This window comes from Astatotilapia calliptera, chromosome 13, assembly GCF_900246225.1.
Source record: "Astatotilapia calliptera chromosome 13, fAstCal1.2, whole genome shotgun sequence".
NCBI lineage: Eukaryota > Metazoa > Chordata > Actinopteri > Cichliformes > Cichlidae > Astatotilapia > Astatotilapia calliptera.
Genome location: NC_039314.1, coordinates 21,431,923 through 21,448,609, shown reverse-complemented (window position 1 = coordinate 21,448,609; position 16,687 = coordinate 21,431,923). Strand labels below are relative to the sequence as shown.

The 16,687-nt window shown below is 36.8% G+C and overlaps 1 long non-coding RNA gene across 5 annotated transcripts in view; it reads right to left on the bottom strand.

Moving 5' to 3' along the window:
* Positions 1–6,761: 6,761 nt before the first annotated feature.
* LOC113034976 (uncharacterized) overlaps positions 6,762–16,687 on the bottom strand; it is a 42,295-nt gene continuing 32,369 nt past the window's right edge. For 3 of the 5 annotated variants that reach the window (XR_003274270.1, XR_003274268.1, XR_003274269.1), the window contains 2 exons: positions 10,955–11,174; positions 6,762–7,323 (listed from right to left, as the gene is read on the bottom strand). This is a non-coding gene — a long non-coding RNA (uncharacterized LOC113034976). Of the gene's footprint in view, positions 7,324–10,954; positions 11,175–11,324; positions 11,463–16,687 lie in introns of all 5 variants that reach the window. The other 2 variants (XR_003274267.1, XR_003274266.1) reach the window with 2 other exon arrangements.

Genomic DNA, 16,687 nt, shown 5'->3' with positions numbered 1-16,687 from the left:
GCGAGTTTGGCGCCACCTGTGACCTCCTTACCCAAAACACAAACACTTACAGATAAGCACATGCACACACGCATATTTAACTTTGGTCTTGGGGTGTCTGTAGTTCAGGACGTAGAGCTGGTTGTTTACTAATCAGAATGTTGGTGGTTTGATCCCCACCTCTTGTTTAGGTGCCCACAAGCAAAATATTAAACCGCATATGACTGCAACAGCAATACCTTAAGCAATTCATATTGCTTATGTTTACGTTTTTGCATACATTTCATCATAAGTAACAGATACTTTTTTCTGTTTGCTAATATTTGCAAATTCCTTTAATACTTCTTTTCTGAATTTGTTATTTGATTAATAGAGTCATCATAAAATAATAAAACTTCTATTTTGATAATAATGTTTTATCTCAGCAAAATCCGTTTGGAGACAGTGTTTATTTATTTCAACATATGATAGTAGTCATACACAGTGATGCTTTTCTTTCAGTAAATACAAGAAATGTTGCACATCGTTTTCAAACGGTGGTGCAAAACAGCTATAGAGTCAACTAAAGGCTTGAAAACATTAATGTTCATAACTGCAAACCCGTGCAGGGAAATTAACAGATTAGAGGTATTATTCACTTGCATGTGCAAGTTTTGCATGAACTTGTTAGCAGCTAGCTCTTCAGCTACGTTTGCACTTGACCTGCAACTGACTATGTCACTGAACTTTGATGCTTTTCTAGTGCAACCAACTTGCAGTAGATGACTCTCTGTATAGCTAATAGCTATAGCTAATGAAACTACGTGTCTGGGTTTGCAGACAAATATTACCTTGTTTTGTTTTATGCGGTCATGATTATATTGCTGTATATGGATTATGTGAATGTGGATGCTTAAATACTCTAAACCTTATGCAAGTATTTAGGTAAAGAACCATTTTAAACCTTGTTGATAAAGAAAAATTTTTTTGTTGTTTCCAGAAAAATTACTGTAGTAGTTTTTGGTGGGAGGAGTTTCAGGTTTTGTCCTGTAGAGGGCAATAGGAATGTCTTGGGTGATTTGACCTTGCAGAGAAGGCCAACCAGGAAGAGTTAAAGAAATCTAACTAACTTACATGACATATTGTACCATTAATGACTGCTACTGAAGTACTATTATGCTGGTTATGTCTGATAAGCATTGTAACCATTGACAATTGAACTGACTGGGTGTTTGTGTAGCAAGTGTCTAACTACATTTCATCATAGCGTGCACATGTTTTGCGTATGTGTGGATCGATGTGGCAGAAGGTGATCTGGACAGTGTCCCAATGGTCAGAGAGGGATGTAAGTAATTACCAATTCTCCAAACACTACTTTGCTCTATTTAAACACATTACATGCCTCTCATGGTCACTGCAGACTGCTCTACTTTCACTACAACCTGTGAACAACTAACGCACACGAAAGGTGTAAAAGTTGAAAAAAATCAGAACTTTTGAAATGTAGGTCTGCTTTTTATATATCTATATCTATATATATATATAGATATAGATATCTATCTATCTATCTATCTATCTATCTATCTATCTATCTATCTATCTATCTATCTATCTATCTATCTATCTATCTATCTATCTGTTTCATCTGCAGTTGATGGTTTGAAGTTAAAATATTATACATATCTATCTATCTATCTATCTATCTATCTATCTATCTATCTATCTATCTATCTATCTATCTATCTATCTATCTATCTATCTATATATATATATATATATATATATATATATATATATATATGAACTACTGTGTAATAAAGTAGAGTGTCCAAATAAGGAGGATAAGTGTCCTCTCCCCGTGCAGAGGGGAGTGATTCAATACTTTAACTGAGTGATTTCCTATATGGGTCCTTATTACAATAGTTTTGAAGGAGCCTGCTGCTGAAAACCCTCTGCTGTTTGAGCAGTACGTCATGACGAGGAAAGCAAGGTGTTGTCTATTTTGGTCAACAGTGTGGCCAACACCCTTTGCTCATTAAATAACTCTAAAGGCTCCAGGATAGTCCTCACACAACCTTCTTTCCGCTTTTCTGTCTTTCTAGTCTAATTTTCATATAGCTGAACCATATTAGAAATATTGATGTCTTGCTCACTTGCATTTGATATCATTATGATACCATACACATCATTCTGTTTGTTTTATGTTATAGTTTAAATTATCTTGCACTACAATGAGCTCAGAGAATTTGAGCTTTACACTAACTAGAGTGTATCTTTTAAGTGTTGTGATTAATGAATATTAATTATTTTACTACTTGATCTTATTTAGGAATTATTATTTTTTGCTAAATACAGTTCTGTAAAGATGCATGCTCCCTTCAAAGATCCATGTGGTACAAAATGGCAGAACTATGAGTGTTTGTATCACCACCAAACAGTAAAAATGATCTCCTTTGTTAAGCACATCTGAAATGTAATTTCACTTTTACAGCTTAGTTCATTCTTTACAAAAATAGCTTCTAATTTTTTTTATATTGTACAATATGAGAGTAATGGCTGTCATATGTCATAATTTTTTAAAGGGTTAACAATTACTAAGCAAAAATCAACTGGAAATTTTAAATTCGATTAATTTCAATATCTAGAATACAATAACTGAATGTTTATGAATTTTATATAGGCAGGTTTACTGATCTGAACAGGGAATGATCTTACTACATTTGACAATTTGTGATTTATGTCATACTGAAAGCACTAAAACCTCTAGAATTAAAAAATGTTTCCATTTGATTTATAGAAATTGATGTCAAAAAGAAATTTCAGTGTCATATATACTAAAATATGTGAAACAATAAAAAATGCACCTAAACACCTTATTTAAAATCACAAAATACATAAGAATTTACATAATAAACAGTTTTAAAGGACAGATTAATGTAATGTAAATACTGCAAGAAAATAGATAATTCATGAGACTCTTAGATTAAAATCATATTACACACAGTAGTCCCAAAAATAAACAATTGTTTTGGAATTAAACAACAACAAACCAAACTTTCTGACCTCCATACTATTGCAGCTCTAAGCCTGCTGGTTCTTCCTGAAGACATACTTGGTATATCTTTATAACAAATTGCTGTTTACGCCCTATCTAGCATGTAGCCGAAGCCCCGATCAGGAATGCGGCAGATAGAATTCTTCCAGGGTTCACGAATCTTCAGAGAGCAAAGGATCAAATCTTAGATTCTCAGATGTACATGTCAGGAACTGTCATCCGTGGAGTAGACATGTGGCAGCACAGCGTGAAAGCCTTGAGCCATCTGCAGCCTTCTATTTTCAGAGATGAGAACAAATGGATAAATGTGTATAATAAGTTGCAGAAAAATGAGATGAAATCGGCATCGGCTTAAGAATGCTTAACTGGCTGGAGGAATTAATCCATGACCACTTCACGAAAAAAGATTGCCAAAATTTACAGCCGAGAGCAGGTGAGTCACCCCAGTAAGATTATTATCATGAAATCAGTCTTTATCTTATTTCTTCTTTTGTTTCTGTTATTCTTTTGTGCTGTTTTAACATGATAATGTTTTACTCTGTTCTCTTCTTTACAACTTTTGCTTTTTTCGTGCAGTGACTTGAGCTGAAACTGCAGACATGGCTCACTCCTGACAAACACAGAGAGAGCATTAAAACATGCTTGGATTCCTTTCAGGAGGGTTATAACTAAGTGTTCAAACTAATGACAAAAGTTTTCTAGAGACAGTCATTATTACCAGAAGATAAACTGCAATACTTTTAGCAGTACCCTCAGGTCAACATTTGATTTATGACTAAACACCTGCAAAACTAATGACTCTTCAACCTCAGCTGTGGGGCTATGGTGTTTAGTAGTTGATTAAAAAATATTGAATCGACTATCAAATAAGCTAACACACTGAACTAAGAGTGTACGAGTTCATCTTCAACATGGGTGCTAAAATGTTTGCTTTTACCTCCAAAATAGTGTCTAAAAAATTTTATTTAATTATAAAGGGAAGTTTTAAACCTTCAGCCAACAACAGCAGGCTCATGTTTAATGAAATAAATATTTATTTTTCTAATATATGTAAGAAAATATTGTAAACAGTCATCAAAGGCGTCAAAGTTTAATCTGGTTAAATTTTGTAAAAAAAACAACAACAAAAAAACAGAGTTTGTGAACAAAAGCACAGGGCAACCTACACATGACATCTACAAGAACTGCTCTACCATGGAAACCCATGTCACGAAGTCCCACACTGTAAAACATCACATGGTCTGTCACTTTGTGAGTTCCTGTGGTTCCTAAATGCTTCCACTTTCCAATAATACCACTTACAGTTCATCATGAAATATCTAGAAGGGAAAAGATTATACAAACGTAGTTGGTGTACCAGTGGCATCCTTTTTGAGTATCATCCATTCTTTTACAAATGTTTGTTAAAGCAGACTGTGTGGCTTTTACTTTATGCAAATGTGGCAATGGAATTGAACTGAAAACACCTAGATAATTCAAAGGTGTGACCAAGTAATTTTGTCCATATAAATGGTAATGGTAAATGGCCTGTATTTATATAGCGCTTTACTAGTCCCTAAGGACCCCAAAGCACTTTACATATCCAGTCATCCACCCATTCACACACACATTCACACACACTCACACACTAAAGCCTATGGTGATCCATATGGTTGCAGCTGTAATTAGACTTAAAAAAATTGGTCCATTTCCAATAAAATTCATTTATTTTGAGCTGAATGTTGGTATAACATATGTACCAATGAACAAAGTTTAAATTAGTAGTATTTACAGTAAAATACTCTATCTACTAACCCCAGCCTATATATGATCTTCAGTGCTAATGCACACATCTTTTCTGAGTCTGGATCATTCAACTCAAAACATTTCCTTTCACCGGTGCCCATATTGCCATTACCATTGTCTCGGTTTGGAGTATTACATGACCAGGCTTGTATTCAGGAAGCAGACAAAATGTATAAAATATTGAGACATTTATTATGACACATCAGCTTGATATCAAGGACAAGTGGTGAACACTTATTACTGCTGGCAAGGTCATATAATTTTAAAGTTCTAATTTCACACAAAATTAAACAATAACTCTGCAGAAAAGGCTATATAGTTCTGCACAGTAATAAGCTAGACTGATCAGAAAACCTCACTCAACAGAATCAGAAAAAAGACAACCACTGCAATATTTCCCCTTAGTTGATGTCAAATCAGTGCTAAATTATGATATTTCACAATTAATTAATCAATAACAATAATATAAAAGCAGTGTCAGTATTGAGTGCTACTGTAGCCAGCATGGCAGCAGAACATTAGCTCAGGATTAGTGTTCACTGATTGGTTAGGCTTTGTTCTGTTCAATTGAGTTAACATCCATTCATCCAGTTGATCACGGTGGTAGTCAACAAGGCCCCTCTGCCATTCCATGAAGATCAAATGTTAAAGGTTTTCCATCATAATGCATTAACACACACATAAACTAAAGACACAAGTGCAATATCCACCTGTTCCTGTGAACATGCTGCTTAATAGAAGTCTCATGACTGTATTTTACCTGTTGCTTGAAGATAAAAAGCTTGCTTTTCATCTCCTTTTCTCTTTTCTCCTATTTGTAAAATATATTTTAAAGACTCATTGGTTTATGCAAATGTGAATTTTAAGCTAGCTACATCATAAACTAGTGATGAGGCTTTAACATTTTTTAAATGGTGTAACTGATTGAAGAGCAATATTAAGTAGCCTCCATTCAAACAATGTGGATGTGTGAAAACGTGTTTTTGAGTTGGTCATTATTCTCCGTGATCCAGCCCATAGAAGCACTGCTGAGTAATATAGTCAACTCTCACGTGTGCTGATACTTCTCTTGTAGATACAAATGAACAAGATTTTTTCAGCACACCATTGTTGGTGAATGTGTACCAACCCCATTGTCCACTGTTGGATAGTAATACAGGTATATGCTGGAGTGAGTCATGTGCATGATCACCAGACAAATGAGTAGTACACACAATCCGAGCTACACTGCATGCTTTAGACCTAGATCCTCTCAGAGAGTTAATTTACACCAGTGTTGTTTTTGTTTTGGTTTCCCTTCATTCTCAGGAGAGTCATCTGTTTTGTAAGTAAGGCATTGGCTAAATCCATATATCTCCGAACTGTTCTCAACAGGTGTAATTTTAACACAACAATAATGCATTTCAGGAAGCCAGACTTCATGTTCATTCTAGTATATTATTTACATATGTACATTTATATACTCTGATTGCATTAAACATGTAAAAGGTGTTTTAAGAGTTTTATCTCTTATTGTCGTTGTGTTGTCACAGTTTCATTTTTGTTTGTCTGTTCAAGATCAGGCACGTAGTCTGTGGCAGACATATAAAACTGAATGTCTCCATTATACTCTATAAAAAACTGTTGCATGCAAACAAATGCAGAAGCAAAAACAAATGTACTAAATATGTAAAATTTGCGAGGGATGCCTCCAGCATCCTGGACAAGCAGTCATTTTCTGAAAATAACAAAAGGTTAGTTTGTGCATAGATATGAACAACAGCGTATAACTTATAACCTATAACGAGACCCTGATAAGGATAAGCGGAAGAGAATGGGTGGATGGACGTTTTTCATGGAATTTTCTTTTTTTTAATGGAAAAAAAAGAAAATTCCATTTGTTTTGTATACTCTGGTACTGATAGGAAGAAAGAAAAGAAAGATCAAAATGGCCTTCAAACAAATATATAATGTGAAACTCAATTTTTAATTTGTTATATTAGAAACACTGTAACTCTTATTGTCAATATTTAATAATTTGTGTTCAACTTTTTTACCCATTTTCTGGCTTTTTTTCTGTCACAACATGAAAAACCGAAGCTGTTTGTTTGAATTAAAAAATAAATAATCATTTATTGCTTCGATTCATAATTGTTTTGGTTTTTCTTTACACCAAAATACCACACAGAGGTGTATATTAAAAAAGTGTTAACTAGAGTTAATGTACATTCCAAGTTGCAATTTTTACTCCAACCGACATGCACATCATTTTTTAAATCCCTTCAGATATCATCGGTATAACTGTTGGCAGCAAAGTTGAGCTGCATTGCCCTAAAATGTTGCGCATGTATCATCACCTCCAGCGCGACAAGAAACAGCAGCTGGGGGTTGGAATGAAGGAGCTGACTGACTGATTGATAAGCAGACTGCATGCTGATGTGTTAGGCAAGAATGGCAGGGAATGTGTGCCACGCAAGCCGAAGGCCAAAAGGCAGACGCTGTGCTTCACCGCGCTGTCCTGCCCACGGCCTTGACAACTGATCTATCTGCAAAGAGAGAGAGAGAGGCTGATTAGCTTAAGAGGGCCTGAGGGTTTCATTACAATATCACAACAAACAATTATCATGTCTCTAAAGGGATAGAAACACATGTGCATACACACTAGTGGCCGCGCACACCAATGTTTTATGGCGAATATTGTAAATCAAACCTGGCTACGGTGTGGGAAAATTAAAAGGCATACTATCAGTATTTCAATTCTTTCAGTGTCAGTGCGTCACCCCATTTATATTTATTGATTTCATAACTTTGTTATTGTTTTGCTCTCAAGCAACAGGTGGTTTAAAAATCGTTGTAAATGTCAGAGCAGAAACCAAAACAGGTGAGAGGTTTCCTGGTCTTAACCTTTATATCCTGTTATTTTCACGGACTGTGTATAGCTCATTAAACCTGTGAATTTTATTGTTAGTGATAAAATATATTTAGCACCTTAAGCTCTGCTTTGCATTAACATTGAATTGACTTTGAGCGAGATATGTTGTAATTGAGTCGGAAAAGAATTACTATTAACTCATCGGATAAATTAATATATAAACATTTAAATTAAATGATAGGAATAAAAATCGAATTAGATTTTATTTAATTATCCACCATAAAGAAGCAAATGAAGCTCATGTAATTTTACCAGGCTATGGCCATTTAAAACTTACATTGTATACACTATTAAAGAGCTGAATGTGGAAAAAAGTGAGGCACTCTGGTTAGCAGCCTGTGGGGCTCAGACAAAGAGATGGTGTTGGGTTGCATTGCAGTGGCCTTTGCTCAATACTCACTGTGCACATAAATACACACACACGCACTGCAGTAACCTTCTGCACGGTCCCCAAGCAAAGGTTATGTCCCACACGCCACTTAAGTCTCATTTGTGGGAGCCAGACCAGAACAGCTCATTCATAAATTTATGTAGCTGATACAAACCTTCATAAATAACGTACTGAGTAATAAAACAATGTTGAGTGAGAATGTATTCTCACGTTACTATTTTTTCCCAAAGTATTTTAAAAGTAAAATGTTGCAGTGAGTGTTTTCTTTAAACAAGCAATGTTTAAATTTAACAGGAAATTAATGGGGGAAAAGTAGCTGCTGGTACAAAATCTGCTCAGAAGACGTGGAAGCCAACAAATGTCTACACTGTAAAACTGAAACAAAACTCCTGCCTTTTATTCCACCCCTCAATTCAGTAATGACACATAATCACCAGAATTGATGGCACACAGAATACATTTGTACCATCGTCAGTGTGTACTAATTATCCAGCTGACTAACAGCAGCCCAAATGTATTAAAGGTTAGTAACACACTCATTACTCGTCAACAATGTCCAGAGCTCTTGTCAGCCTGATGATTAATGACCATCTCACTTAGACAATATTGCTTTAGCATGATTTCTAATAGAGCAACTTGAACTGCCACCAACACATAGAACAAATTGGAGTATAATCTTTGGATAAAACACAGAGCATCGGCACTTTTGTTACATAAACTAAACTGCAGTGGACAAAACACAGACGCAGACAGACGAGCTTTGAGTGGGGGTGGTGGTGAATTATTGCCTGATATGTATGCCGTTTCATTTTTGGGGTATTCTTTTACTTATTGCATATTAGGAATTGGTTTTAGTTGCCTTTGAGATGATTTAAGCTGTAATTAAAATAAAATGCACCCCGACTTTGATTTGACACTAATACTTTGATTTTCTCTTGAATACATATATAAAATCATTGGAATATATTGATGATAATATGGCAATAAAATTTGTATTTTAGATATATGGTAAGGTTTCATACCAAAATATGTCAATTGAAAAAAAAATAAGATCAAGACTATTCAATAATTTTATTTTATTTCTATATTTTGGGAGGGGGGAGAGTCCCGGTCAATTTAACTAACCACTTAAAAAGGGCACTGAAAATCCTGGGACTGTAGCTGACAAGAACTATCGGCATGATTATGAACACTGAAATAAAGTCTTTACAGTTACCGAGTTTTGAGGCTTATCTGGCCTCAACATATAGCACTCAAAAATCATTCGTTATTACTGATTCAAATATATGTATACATTTAATATTGGTGTTAGTGTCAATGCCTATGTATACATTCATGTAAAAGGTCTGAATCAATATGTGTGTGTGTTCTGCAGAAGTGTATGGTGTTAAAAGCGCCGGTTGGGGGGATCATAGCAGGGACTGCAGCATGCGGTCTTAATTCAATTTAAAGCTCTGTGTTTTGACAGGAGTTAAGAGTTAGATGTAGTGGCAAGAAAGCTCAGCAGTCTGCACTAAAAAGATCAAAAACACATACATTTACTCACGTATACATACAGGAATTCACTCAATGCATCACAGTTGAACTTGTATCTCACATTAAATCTGTTAAAATGTAATTTCATTAATTCCTTGCCATAAGAAGCCGTGAGATGTGTAGCGCAGTGTTGCATTATAGGTACATAATAAAAGTCTCCATTATTCTCATTGTATTATCAGTGTTGGTTTCATAACTCTGTAAGGATCTAATACTGCATAATTAAATAACTGTCAAATACTTATTCAGCTAATGAGCGCCTCGAGGAGTGAGCAGCGGTGTTGTCCACCATAAAAATGATGGCAATAAATGGTAATAAAAATACCACAAATTAATAAAGTCGAACCAGACAGCCACTCCGTCTCTCTGTCCTGATTACACATATCTTCACTGGGGTTTGTGTGTGTGTTTGTGTGCCTCTCACATGCCCGTGTGTGGGAATTTATGGGCCCCTGGAGAAAGTAAGCAATATGTTTGAGATTTGCATACGGCTGGAAGTAAAGTATATTCAAATTGTGTATATTATTAGTAATGTTCCCATAAGGCACAGGTAAATATAAGCCATTCACCCTGTTGTGTGTGTGTGTGTATGTATGTTGGCATATCAGTCTAAAGCTACGTGCTGCTGTGTGTTTCTTTTTTTTTTGCAGCATGTTTGTGGTCAGATGCATGTTTGTATGTGTAGTGTCTTGGCTGTTTTTCCACAGGGCTACGTGGGTGTGCGTGGGTGTGCGTTTTTGTGTATTACAGATAGGAACACAGAAGGGAGCAAGAAAAAGATGGAGAGAGAGATGTGATTGCGGTATTCTGGTAGGTAGGTAGGTTATGGGGCCTATCTGTTTCACGTCTTCCCTTCCCATCGTCTGGTTTCCTGCCATTGATCAGAACAGCCCACCTCCTCCCCTTTTTTCTCCTCTCCCTCTGCACTGATGGACGGAGAGAAACCTGATCGCCAAGCAAGGAACTGGAGGTGGGTGGGGTGGGGGGACACAACAGCGAGGGAGCAAGGAGAAGAAAAGGGTGAAGGCATCAGTGCCGTCTGCAACCTCCTCTGTCAACCATGCAGAGAACCCTGCAAAGAGCCACATCATAAATGGAGTATCTTATTCTGCCCTAATCTAATTTCTCCATTCCTCTCGGCTTTACTGTAAAATGAAAAGATCATCTAACTCTGTGTGTGTGTGTGTCTGTGTGTGTGTGTAGACGAGACACAGTGAAACAACAGAGACCGAGCCAAGGAGATCGTTAGCGGAGAACTGAGAGTGAGGAAGAGAGCGTGTGTTTTCCATGGAACAGATGTTAGAGGAGTGTCACTCACTCGTATGGGGACCCCTCTTGCTGTAGCACCCTCAGAGCCATAACACAACCTCCCATCGTCCTCTGACACACAAATCTCCACTCACACATGTCCACATGCTGGGATTTTGAGTGGCAGTTTCGCTGTTGCTCTCGCATGCCGGGGGGGGTCATCACCTTTTCCATCTGTTCCTGATTGGCCCCCCGATGTGGAAAGTAGTCGCCTTACAAAGTCCTGTCCCCTGAACACAAAAAAGGAAGAAAAAAAAACGTGAGGTAGAAATCATTTTTTGAATTTTTTTAACCTTTTGAGGCAATTTAAAGTCTCCGAACGAAAATGTAAAACATTATATTGCAGAAACTCTACTTTGACATGAGCCAGAAGAGCTTACCCAGTGCAGGGGGAAAACCTGCCCGAGTAGACATCAGAAACAGTCTGAATTTGAAGAAATGGAAGGAGCAAGTAGATATAATCTGTCACCTGTCCCTCGCACGAGTGTAGTTCGAATCTCACAAATGATAGCAAGTGTCTACAGAAAAACAGAGCGAGTCCATCACCACTTTGACGAAACCAGAATTCTGTCACGCTAGGTATTTTGCACATAGGTTAGAAGTTATGTGTACGTGTTTCATTGTGTGTGATCACCTATTTTGCACCACATTCTTGCAGCAGTTATAAAAAATCTAAAGGACATCGGGCTACAGTGCTATACATCTATCAGACATACACCAACTCTTCTGAAACTAAATGTGAAGTTGTGGAAACAAGTTCTGTTTTCAGCTAAATAATAAAACCTATTTGATGGCATTACACTAAGAATATATATCACCCTAAAAATATCAAAAGGAATTTATTGCAATTGGAATATCAGTTGGATATGGAGGATGTCTACATTTTGTATTTACTTCCGAAGAAGTATCCCTTCAGGACAATGATGAACTTTTAATCTGATTCAGTGGCTTTTCATTTGGCTGATGAATATTAATGCCCAACTGTCTTGTTTATTGCCAGCTTCCCTTTGTAAGAAGAGCATTTAAAACTGTTAGAAGTGGTCTCGATTTCATATAATGCAGAAGTATTTATGATAGAATAATTGCTAGTACCAAAAAATTGTAATCTGAGAATTGTTAGGTGTTTGTTTTTCTTCAACAGACTCATGTTGCACACAGATTTAGAAATAACAAATTATTGCTTCTTATTAATTGATTAGGTAACATGTTGTTGTTTTGTATTCACTCAAATATAGCTGATGATTTTTATATATTGATTCATGTTTTTAGATTTCTGCCCTCACACAGAGACTGCTTTTCCTTCATTTTATGGATTTCGTTCTCGTTCTGATCTCACAAGTCAGACTTCGGGTCAATACTGCAACCCGATAGGACCACACAGTCTGGTCCCTAAACCCCAGTAGGCTCCTACCTCCACTGTCACAGCATTACTGACAAATTATTCACCTTCGCAGTACAGTCACAGGGAATGATGGGGGGGAGGAAAAAAAGAGCAGACACGTTGATGAGGTTAAATTAAGCATGGTAATGCCTCTTTCCCATATCACATTTGCAGCTGGCGTATGTTTTAGAGATAAGAATTGTAGACTGTTGTCTGTGTTAAACGGCTGGGTAACCTTTAGTAGTTCCAAGAGCCATAACAAAACAATCTCAATGCAAGAAGTGTTTTGTTAAAGGTCTAGCTTTTAGTTTGTTGGCATCTACCTGGAACTGTTGTTGAAGTGCAGTGTGCTCTAAGTTTCAGTTCCTAGATCCGTGTTATTAGAAGCCACTGATTCTGGTCACTGTTAGTGCCTTTAACACAGTTTCCTGGAAGACTGAAACAAGACTGTGGCCTGTCTATGTGTTTCTCTCTTAATATTTTGGAGGTTTAGTAATTCTCAAACAACCCCGATTCCCAACACCATCAAAAAAATAACTCGGTTCAGATACATATTTAACACACAGCGGCAGGAAATGTGGAAGAAAAGAAAAAACAGCTTAAAACAGTAAGAGTTCATTTTATCTACAGTGAAAATCTCCCGCAGATGTGTCCGCATTTATCAAACTGACTGATCTCCTCTGCTCGCCTGTACATCCTGCTGCGCTGCCATTGTGTTTCTGCTCTAAGACTTGGGAAACAGACACAGAGAGGCTTTTGGGAGGATTATTATGGGTTGAAGGAAAAACAGGCTGGTGGATGGAGAGAACTCACTAAAGTGGTGGGAGATGAGTGGTTGGACGGAAGCTGAAATGAGCTTTGTGTTAATCCAAGCAGGATGGGAGGATGGAGAAGATGAGCCGAGGTCTGTCTGCTTCCCTCAATTTAAATGACTGTATATGTATGTGTGTATAATAAAGGATCATCGAAGGTCACACCGTTATATACGGAAATTTGGTGACGCCTTCCTTTTACTAAGCTTTCTTTTAAAACCTCCCGTATTAGGATTAGAATTTGGTTTAAATAAATAAAAATGAAAAAGAAAATATTGCAGTCATCATCTCAGCTTTAAAAAACACAAAACAAAAGCTATCTGGTTTCACATTGCAGTGAAAGGAAAGCCACTGCTGAGGAAAATGACACCAGTCAATCTGAGAAGACTTATTTGTGAGCTATGATAAAAAGCAAGACTCGCATGCACAAATACATTTTCCTGAGGCATTTTGTGGCTCCTCCTTAGTAGTTTATTCCCAATCTGCTGTGCTAATAGAGTCAGAAAATGAATTTACTCCCAGTCACCAAAGCAGTTTTTAATAAAAGGCAAATTCCCTCTCTGCGAGAGTTATTGCCAGCAGTGTCCTTACCACCTCAGAGACCAGCAATTATACCCTAATGGCATTACACTGTCTCGCTAACAGTTATTAGCATTAAAACTTCTCATACAATATATGCAAAGTTATTATTTGCAATTCTTGAAATAAACAAATACATTGATATAATTTATGTATGTGTTATAGAGAAAATTCATATTATGCACAAGTTCTCCAAAGAAATAAAAGTTAAATATGAGGAAAGTGAGAACTCTACATGGTCAGAAACATGAAGCTGATTTATTTTAACCAATCTAATTTGCTTTAAATTAAACCCTTAACCCCTTGCCCATGTATTAACTGACTGTATAAATGGATTACAGTGTGTTAAAGCACCTACGCTGTGTTGGTCACTGCTGGAAACGGGCATTTTACTGTGTAAATAAATGATTTAATGCATTGAAACTTTTCCGTTAATTCACCCTGAGAAACTTCACAAAAAACTAAGGTTATGCAAAGGAAATTAGATGATTTCATTTTCCGTGCCTTGAGAGAAAAAAACACCAGCTGTCGTATTTGTAGGAGTTAATAAATGTCATGGCCAGAAACTGAAGTTTATGCCCATGACCGGTGTACACACCCTGAGTGAAGCTGCTGTACGGCTGCAGAGAATATACTGTGCTTACTGTACTCTCAAGCCTTCCTGATGAACGTTATGCTCACTCTGAAAACTCTGCTGACTACTAAACAAGCTAGTTACACTTTCACCTCTGTATTCTACATAGAAATATTTTGTGACTATTTAAAATACCGCATGCATTTGTATAATATATATTTACTACACCTCTTATTACATGATGATCTAAAGCACCTCGATCCTAATGGTTTCATGTCTGAAAAAAATATTTTTCAAGCTTCTGTAACCATGTTGTGGGATATAAATGACATTTTTAAAAGTGGTAAATATTTAATTTGGCAAGTTCTTTATTGTACTAGATACACATTACACTTTTCTAACTATTAATGAGCCATTTTAGAATTGCTTAAATAAATTAATTAATCTTGCGTTTATTAAATTCACCTACAGTGCATGATGTCATCCTTCCAATATTTAAATACAAAGTAAAAATGTATATGTCAGAACTACATATATGTCAGAACTTCCTTCAAACAAGGAAACACTCCAATCACTAATCTAATAAATACAACCTGCAATAAATCACTAATTATTTACAGAAGAGCCCTTTAACAGCTTTGGACTGTGCATCTCTCAGACCCACAGGTCCCCATTCTCCATACCCTCTGCGCTAATGCAGCACTAATGCAGTGAATGGGGGGCTTGTTTTTATTAGCCAGTGTCCCACTGTTTGGATAATCTCTCGATTTACCAAAGCCCCTCGTTGACAGCCCTCCTCGTTGAGTCCCGAGCCCCTGCAGGTGTCCAAACACCAGCTAATGGAGCCAGCACGCTCTTTAGGCAGAGAGATATATGGACTCCATTTTGTCAATGTAAGATTTTTCTCTGCTGGGCAGCATATGTGTCAAAGTCCCAGATTTATCATGGAGATAGCTTTGGCAACTCTCGTTCTGGCACAGACTCAGAAAGACACCATGTTAAATAAAATAATGTGCAAAAATAGGACACTCAAATGCTTCCGGCGAGTTCTTCTCCAACGCTAGCTGTCCAGCAATCAACACATGTCAAACATAATAGGCATCAGTTGTACTGTGTTTATAAATGCCATGTGACTACATATCTCGGCCAAAGAAGAAAACAAGAGCAACACTGCCACGTTACCTTTGATTCCACAGGAAATACACAACCTAAACCGCTGATGGTATTAAAGTGGGATTTGAACATTTGTTTATGGCGATTTCATCATGTCAGAAAAGCCCAAATAGAAATATTTAGCTGTAAATTTCTTTTTTTTTTTGGTACTTTTTCCAATGACAGAGGAGTTGAAAGAGCTTTAAAGTCTTATAAACAGAAGGAAAAATGTTGCTTCAGGGAGTTTAAAAGATATGCATGAGCTTTGTAGAATAATAACTTTTTTTTAGTTCATCTTTTTAGGAATGCACACTAGGCTTCTATAATTTTTTGCCACAGGTTGAACCTCCATCTATTAAATTCCACGAAGGCATTGGAAACTATCATTTTGATCTCGATCAATATTTCCTACTCTCATATTTGCAGAGCAGCAGAAACAGGGAATGCAATAAGAGAGTTGTGTATATGATGGTTTTTCATGTCAACCCATCAGAATGGATGATGACTTCACACCAAGCCGGGTAGGGTGATGACGGGATAGACCCTAATGTAGACAGCCATAAACACAGCGAGCCATCTCTAATCCTGAGAGGCTCCTTTGTGTACCTCACACTGCACAAACTGTTTTGATGAATCTCCCGACCCCTGACCCTCCGATGACGGATGACGCTCTGAGGGGAAATGTAACCAGAAGGCAGCAGATCACCCCGGCCATCCTGTTTGGGAAATGAAATGCACTGTTGCTTCATCATCCAGAGTTTTTACTCTACACGCTGTGGAGAGAGGCATGAATGCAGTATAGATTTAGTTTCGCTTGCATTAACGTGAATTACAATTGTTGTAATTTACAGGATAACTCACTTTTTTCCATTCTGTTTACATTTATATAAACTGTATCTTGAATATTTTACTCAAATTATTTACTTGACGTAACCGAACGGGCTGAAAAATGCACTTCAGAATAAAAACTGATCCGGTTCGGTATTGAAGTGGTTTAACATCTGGGGCCCAGACACAATCACTTGTCATGAAGTCTAAACTACATTTCTACCACATCATACAAAGGCTCCCACAGGATTAAACTGTGCATCAGTCATAGCTTTTTAAACTCAGTATTATCGATGACATGTTGACAATAGCTAATAACAGCTTAATAAATGTCATTACATTGAAAGAGTATATGTTGAAATAGGTAAATTGTGTAATTTGTTGTGTTTGTGATTTGTCTTTCCAAATCAAATTATT